At 51.2% G+C, this 7,500-nt stretch overlaps 1 protein-coding gene across 1 annotated transcript in view; it reads right to left on the bottom strand.

The window, feature by feature from the left end:
• Positions 1 to 7,500, bottom strand: part of cdc40 (cell division cycle 40 homolog (S. cerevisiae)) — a 39,307-nt gene that overhangs the window by 7,597 nt on the left and 24,210 nt on the right. The window lies entirely within an intron of this gene.

Raw genomic sequence — 7,500 nt, 5'->3', positions numbered from 1 at the left:
CAGGCCGTAAGGTTTAATATACTAACCTTAGACAGGCCGTAAGGTTTAATATACTAACCTTAGTTAGACAGTAACGTTTAATATACTAACCTTAGACAGGCCGTAACGTTTAATATACTAACCTTAGACAGGCCGTAAGATTTAATATACTAACCTTAGACAGGCCGTAAGATTTTATATACTAACCTTAGTTAGACAGTAACGTTTAATATACTAACCTTAGACAGGCCGTAAGATTTTACATACTAACCTTAGACAGGCCGTAAGATTTAATATACTAACCTTAGACAGGCCGTAAGGTTTAATATACTAACCTTAGTTAGACAGTAACGTGTAATATACTAACCTTAGACAGGCCGTAACGTTTAATATACTAACCTTAGACAGGCCGTAAGATTTAATATACTAACCTTAGACAGGCCGTAAGATTTAATACACTAACCTTAGTTAGACAGTAACGTTTAATATACTAACCTTAGACAGGCCGTAAGATTTAATATACTAACCTTAGTTAGACAGTAAGGTTTAATATACTAACCTTAGTTAGACAGTAAGGTTTAATATACTAACCTTAGTTAGACAGTAAGGTTTAATATACTAACCTTAGTTAGACAGTAAGGTTTAATATACTAACCTTAGACAGGCCGTAAGATTTTATATACTAACCTTAGTTAGACAGTAAGGTTTAATATACTAACCTTAGTTAGACAGTAACGTTTAATATACTAACCTTAGACAGGCCGTAAGATTTAATATACTAACCTTAGTTAGACAGTAAGGTTTAATATACTAACCTTAGTTAGACAGTGAGGTTTAATATACTAACCTTAGTTAGACAGTGAGGTTTAATATACTAACCTTAGTTAGACAGTGAGGTTTAATATAATAACCTTAGTTAGACAGTGAGGTTTAATATACTAACCTTAGTTAGACAGTAAGGTTTAATATACTAACCTTAGTTAGACAGTAACATTTAATACAGTAACCCGAGTTAGACGGTAAAGTTTAATATACAAACCTTATTTAGACAGTAATGTTTAATATAGTCTGGAGCTCACTGATATTCAGCTTTATTACAAACACACTGTAAACGAGAATAACTTTGACAACGAGAGGCTCTTCCCAGCCTGATGAAGACACAGGTGCTGTTGAAATGTCAGGCGTTTCTGTGCAGTCTGTTAGTAATAAAGCTGAAAAAGAGCAGGCTCCTCACGGATTCCTTCACCTCAACGAACCCTCTCCGAAATACAGGCACAGCGGAGGTACATCTATATTCTTTAAGGAACACACTTCCCAAATGTACCCTCAAAGGTAGAATAACTTTCTCTGAGTACAAATCACGACCTTTCATGTGTAAAAAGGGTAGAAATGAAGTATCAAATGGTGAGGGGCAGTTATTTTTTGTACCTTTCTGAGAGTGTGCGTCGGTTTATATAACACTAAAGCGGTTTCATTTTGCAAATCTTTTTCAACTAACGTCAGGCCATTTTCTGGGCATTTCCGAACGTGATATTCGGGTTTGGACACACACGGTAAAGACAGGAAAACGAGAACGCAGATCTTCTGCGCCTAAATCAAAACGGTGGTAAATAAAAGCGGTGAATCGAATCAGGTACCCAAAACCACGGTGTCAGGGTACAGCTGCCACAGTCCAAATCAGAAAGAGACGCCAGTTTTTACAAAAAAAAGTGCCAGACAGCAATCGGTAGATCATCAGGATATCTACAGTAACCATAGCGATGGTTAACCGAGCGGTTGAGGCGAATTAGAGGGGGAGTGAGACGTTCTCTGAAGAAATGCCGTGACGGACAGCTCCGCAGACTGGCAGGTTGGCGTTAGCGTTAGCCGAGTGTTTTCGGAGGAGAGTCGTTTTTAGAACGGAAAACAGCGAAACACCAAAAAGCCCAATTTTTTTTGTGTCTCATTCGTCACCGTCTGAAACGCCCACCTTTTTACCTCCGTCCCGGGGAGGGGCGGGGGGAATGGCGGATCTGTTTACAGGAAAGCAGAGCGCAACCTATCCGTGCCCGTTCCCATGACTTTGACCCCCCCCCCCCCTCCGTGGGAGATCTTTCAGCGGGGGGGGGGGGTCTACGACAGTCCCCTAAAACGGTTCATGAAAATATCCTGGAATGAAGACATTCCGATCCAATAACATTCCGAGCCACACAGGATATTAAGCTGAAGTTACCGCTCCGAGGCATCGACAAGACATGAGACGCCCACAAATCCCCCTGACCCAACATCCCGATAGAACACAACGCTCCTGAAAGGGGACCGGGGTGCGGGGTGCAGGGGATGGGGCTTCTCCCACACAACTCGGGACGGCCTAATCGAATTCGCCAGCCGTAACCACGGCGACGACTTTAGTGGCACGCAGACAGGAGCGAGCCTCGTCAGGGTGACGCGTCTTCAACGCGGTTATCGGGGAAAGGTGAACTCGGACCCGCTCACCAAGGGACCGGTGCCGGAGTTAGCGTGGGCTAAAACACGCGCGCGGTACGTCGGGCGGTGCATGCGAATAAACCGGTGAATAAATACACCGCGCACTGCGGTTGGAGAGCCGGGCCCCGGCTCCGCGCAGGCAGGAATCATGCGCTGTTTTAGGACGCCGACGGTCGCCGACGGGCAATGAGACCTGATAACCCCCTCTCACAGGGAGTCGCTAGGGCCTATGGTCCGGATCAACTCCAGCCCTCAAATCCTAATCCAGCCCTGCTTTTCTCTCCTCCCGGGTAATTACTGCCCCTGATCGGCCAGACCGTCTTCACACCAACTCCCAGGTAAAGGGAGGGTGGGGGGAAAATCAGCAGCTCTCGGGAAAGCATTTCAGATCCAACAGCGGCCCGTAGGGGCCCCGGGAAGCCGAAATTAATCTACCGAACAAACGGCTACAAGGACGCGGAGGGCCGAGTGAGTGAGAGGAGAGCGAGGCGGAGACAGGAGGTCCAGGCCGCACTGTGAGGTCACGCGCAGAGGGGGCTCCACAAACAGGAAGAGGAAGTGGTCAAGGGCGGCGGGGGCGTCCGTGTCGGAGGACGAAGCGGCCCTCATCACCCCCCACCCCCCTCCTGGAGAACCCCCCCCCGGAGAACCCCACCCCCCTCCTCGATCGCGGAGAGAACCTCTCTCCACAAACGCAGGCCGCAAATCAAAATGAATCTCTCCCAGTAGAGGCGATAAATAAATAAATAAATAAAAAAAGAATGAAAAGGGAGAGTTTAGGGCCGGACTGATTTAACATGCGCAGCCCACGCCGGGACCCGGCTGTATGAGGAATGTGTGATGAGCAGAGTCCAGAGACGAGGCACAGAGGAGCCATAATCCACACCTTCCTTTATGGGACATCTATGGGGGAGAGAGAGAGAGGGGGGCTGGCTACTGTGGAGGAAGGTTCAGCTTCAGCAAGCACTGTGTGTGTGTGTGTGTGTGTGTGTGTGTGTGTGAGAGAGAGAGCGAGAGAGAGAGAAAGAGAGAGAGAGAGAGAGCGAGAGAGAGAGAGAGAGAGAGAGAGAGAGAGAGAGAGAGAGAGAGAGAGAGAGAGCGGGGCTGGCCACTGTGGAGGAAGGTTCAGCTTCAGCAAGCACTGTGCGTGTGCACGAGAGAGAGAGAGAGAGAGAGAGAGAGAGACAGAGAGAGATATGCTGAGAGAGAGACTGGCTACTGTGGAGGAGGGCTCAGCAAATACACAGCCCAGCTGTGCATGCTAATGTACGAGCTGATATGGGCTAATACTGCAGCTACTGCTGTGTGTGTGCGTGAGAAAGAGTACGTGTGTGTGTGTGTGTATGCATGTGTCTGAGTGTGTATGTGTGAGAGAGAGAGTGTGCGTGTGTACACGTGTGTTTGTGAGAGTGTGTGTGAGTCTGTGCGTGAGAGTGTGTGTGTGTGTGTGTGTGTGTGTGTGTGTGTGTGTGTGTGAGAGAGAGACAGATATTGCATGCGTGTGATTGTGTGAAAACCTATGTCGATGTGAGAGAATGTTTGTGAGAGACAGAGAGAGACGGCATTTGTTGTGAAAGTGCGTTCATGTGCAAAAGAGAAAGTTGATGTGTGAAACAATGTGTGTGCGTGCACATCGAGGTGACAAACACCAGCCCAAACACACGCCACCCCCCACGACCCAACGCCCAATCACACGCCACCCCCACGACCCAACGCCCAATCACACGCCACCCCCACGACCCAACGCCCAATCACACGCCACCCCCACAACCCAACCCCCACCACAAATATACCCCCCCAACCACACGCCACCCCCACGACCCAACCCCCACCACAAATATACCCCCCCAACCACACGCCACCCCCACGACCCAACCCCCCCCACAAATACACCGCCCCACCTCCAAACACACCCTCCCAACCCCACCCCCCCTCCAAACACACTCTCCCAACCCTACCCCCCCTCCAAACACACTGTGCTCACCTGCACCTGCTGCTCTTCCCCCTGTAAGAGCAGCTCCACGCTGCAGCTCACCTGAACAGCAGCGGCTCAGCGCACACAGCGTGTCTGAACACCGCGCTTCTGAGACCCTGCGCTGGGAGAGCATGCTCACCCGCCAGCCACTGAATCTGAAGAAAATCATCTGCCCACGCCGAAGATTCAGGCAGCATCACAAAAAAATAAACAAATCATATTATATGCCCTGAAACGGGGGAGCCGTGTATAAAAAAAGAAAAGAAAAAAAGGGCTGTAAATTCCTACATGGCGAAACCAAAAGGCATAAAAATACCGTTTCGGAAAAGCTGTGAATCAGTATTTTAACCACAAGTTGTGGAGCACCGGGCCAAATAAAAAAAATTAATAAATAAAAAATAAAAAGTCTGCACGGAAGATTAAGGAGCTCACTGAAAACGCTTCTATGCATATAGCGAAAGATGTGAATCGTTATATTTATTGTTGCTGTTATTATAATATTTACCCTTGTTGTTATTATTTTGATTGATAAGACTTCAGCATTATTAGCATGTATTTTAAAAATGTCATGCCAATAAAGCAATTAGAATTAGAAATCGGAATTTGCGAGCGAGAGAGAGAGGCAGAAGATTGACTCAATCCATCAACAATCCGGTCGACCAACGACCTGTCCCAGTAGCCCCGCCCCGCCGCGGAGCCGTGCACCAATCGGGAGCCTCGACAGCCTACGCCGTCACCGTCAGCCCCGCCTCCCGGCGCTGAGTAACGGCGTCTCTGACGAGCGGTAAGTGCTCCTGATAACACCCCGCGAGCGTGTTACTCCCCGCATCCATCACTCCCCCTTCAGCCCCTTCAGCCCTGTCCGCTAATAAACCCCGCGCTCCGCTCTGCCGTTCTCACGGCGCAGAGACTCCTCCGCACCCTCCTCCTCCTCCTCCTCCTCCTCCTCCTCCTCCTCCTCCTGCTGCTGCTGCTGGGGCTTCTGCCCGCTCTGATGAGGGCGGATGCGATCGGACTCGAGGAGGAAAGGCTCAGAGACAAAGCCTGTCTCTCTGCAGCGCGGTCCAGGAAGAACAGGCCGGGCACACAAAATGGTGGGGCGGACAGAACAATGGAATCCATTATTCAATGCCCTTTCTCCTCTCTCTCCCCCTCTCTCTCTCCCTCTCTCCCTCCCTCCCTCTCCTTTCCCTTGTTCCTTCCTCTTTCTGACTGATACCAGACGGCTTGTTTTAATGCCGCTCGTAATTCTTGACTGCACCAACACTTGATCCGCCTAATCCCCCCCATCTGAGCGCGCTCAGACTGGCCAGGCAGGAGGCCTGGGGCCCATCTGGAGTGGGCGCAGACAGGCACCGATTCTGGAGGAGGGGGGCGGGGCGGGGCGGGGTTCCCCGAGAATACCAGCCAGCCCTCTTGACTCCCTCGATAGCTTTGGGGGGGGGGGGGGTTTGACAGCCAAGGTCTGTGTCACACGGAGCCCCTCTGACCCAGCGATTGAACTCTCAACCCCCCCTCCACTCCACACTCCCAAACACCAGACCCCCCCACTCCACACTCCCTAACAGACTCCACACTCCCTAACAACAGACCCCCCCCCCACTCCCAAACACCAGACCCCCCCACTCCACACTCCCTAACAGACTCCACACTCCCTAACAACAGACCCCCCCCCCCCCCCCAACTCCACACTCCCTAACACCAGAACCCCCCACTCCACACTCCCTAACAGACTCCACACTCCCTAGCACCAGAACCCCCCACTCCCTAACACCAGACCCCCCCACTCCACACTCCCTAACAACAGACTCCACACTCCCTAACAGACCCCCCCCACTCCACACTCCCTAACAACAGACTCCACACTCCCTAACAACAGACCCCCCCCCACTCCACACTCCCTAACAGACCCCCCCCCCCCCAACTCCACACTCCCTAACAACAGACCCCCCCCCACGCCACACTCCCTAACAACAGACCCCCCCCCACTCCACACTCCCTAACAACAGACTCCACACTCCCTAACACCAGACCCCCCCCATCCTGCCCTCCCTAACACCAGACCCCCCCCCCCCCATTCTGCCCTCCCTAACACCAGACCCCCCTTCATTCCACTGAACTGTCAGAGAGAGGGCAAACAAAGAGGATCTTTCACAAAACAGCCACACAGCGAGCGGAAGACTGACACGTGCCCGGTCCTCCACCGAGGGGGGTAGCAGTCTGGAAACCGTTAGGCGCGTTTCCCAAAATAGCCTCCACGTTTGGACCGTCCTGCGTTTGCTTAAGGAGGCCTAGCACAGGCTCCTAACAAGAAAATTCGGCTCATTAGCAGCCCCCAAGATTTATCACTCCTTCGCGATATCGTCCCTTTTGAACCCAGAAATTCATCTTTCAATTTGCTTACCCGCACACACACACACAAAAAACAGTTCTGCTCAACAGCGAGACAATCCGAAAGCCGGAACCTCTCAAACGGCTAACGTGCTAATTGAGCTGCAGACTGAGCGTGCTTGGAGACGTAACAACACTACTGGAAATGTAATGGAATCAACCAACACTAATAAACCACCCACGGAGGTCTCGAATCGACATCGTTTTTTAAATATTTGGGTTCATGAGGCGAAAATCTCTGCCTTTGTTTACGGCCGGGGAAGCGTTCCCCGTAAGCCGACCGGGGGGGGGTTCAGACAGGGCAGGACACACACACGGGTTCCTCTCAACCCAAATATTTGTGCAAGGAAGGAGGACCTGAAAGTCAGCAGGAGTTCAGAAATAAAAACCTGGGGAGCGTGCGGAGTTTGAGGAAGAAAGGCTTTGAGGAGAGGAGAAACAGAATATTGAGCTGTGCCCCGGGGCAAGCCGGTCTTCTCTGCCCGTCTGAAAAAGCCAAATTCCTGGAACCTGATCTCCAGAAACGGCGCACTGAATCGGGGACTAGCGGTCGCTCAGCTTAGGAGGGCCGGGCGTCACGTCGAGAGATGAGTTTTTCACGGATTGGTCGACCCGGTTCCCAGTTCTCGCGCTCCCAATTCGCAAACGCGAAGCCTCGGAAGGCATGAGGGCCACTGATCTCCCCCTGG

The sequence above is a fragment of the Conger conger genome, chromosome 5 (genome assembly GCF_963514075.1).
Source record: "Conger conger chromosome 5, fConCon1.1, whole genome shotgun sequence".
In the NCBI taxonomy this organism is placed as follows: Eukaryota; Metazoa; Chordata; class Actinopteri; order Anguilliformes; family Congridae; genus Conger; species Conger conger.
This window is presented reverse-complemented; position numbering and strand designations above follow the sequence as displayed.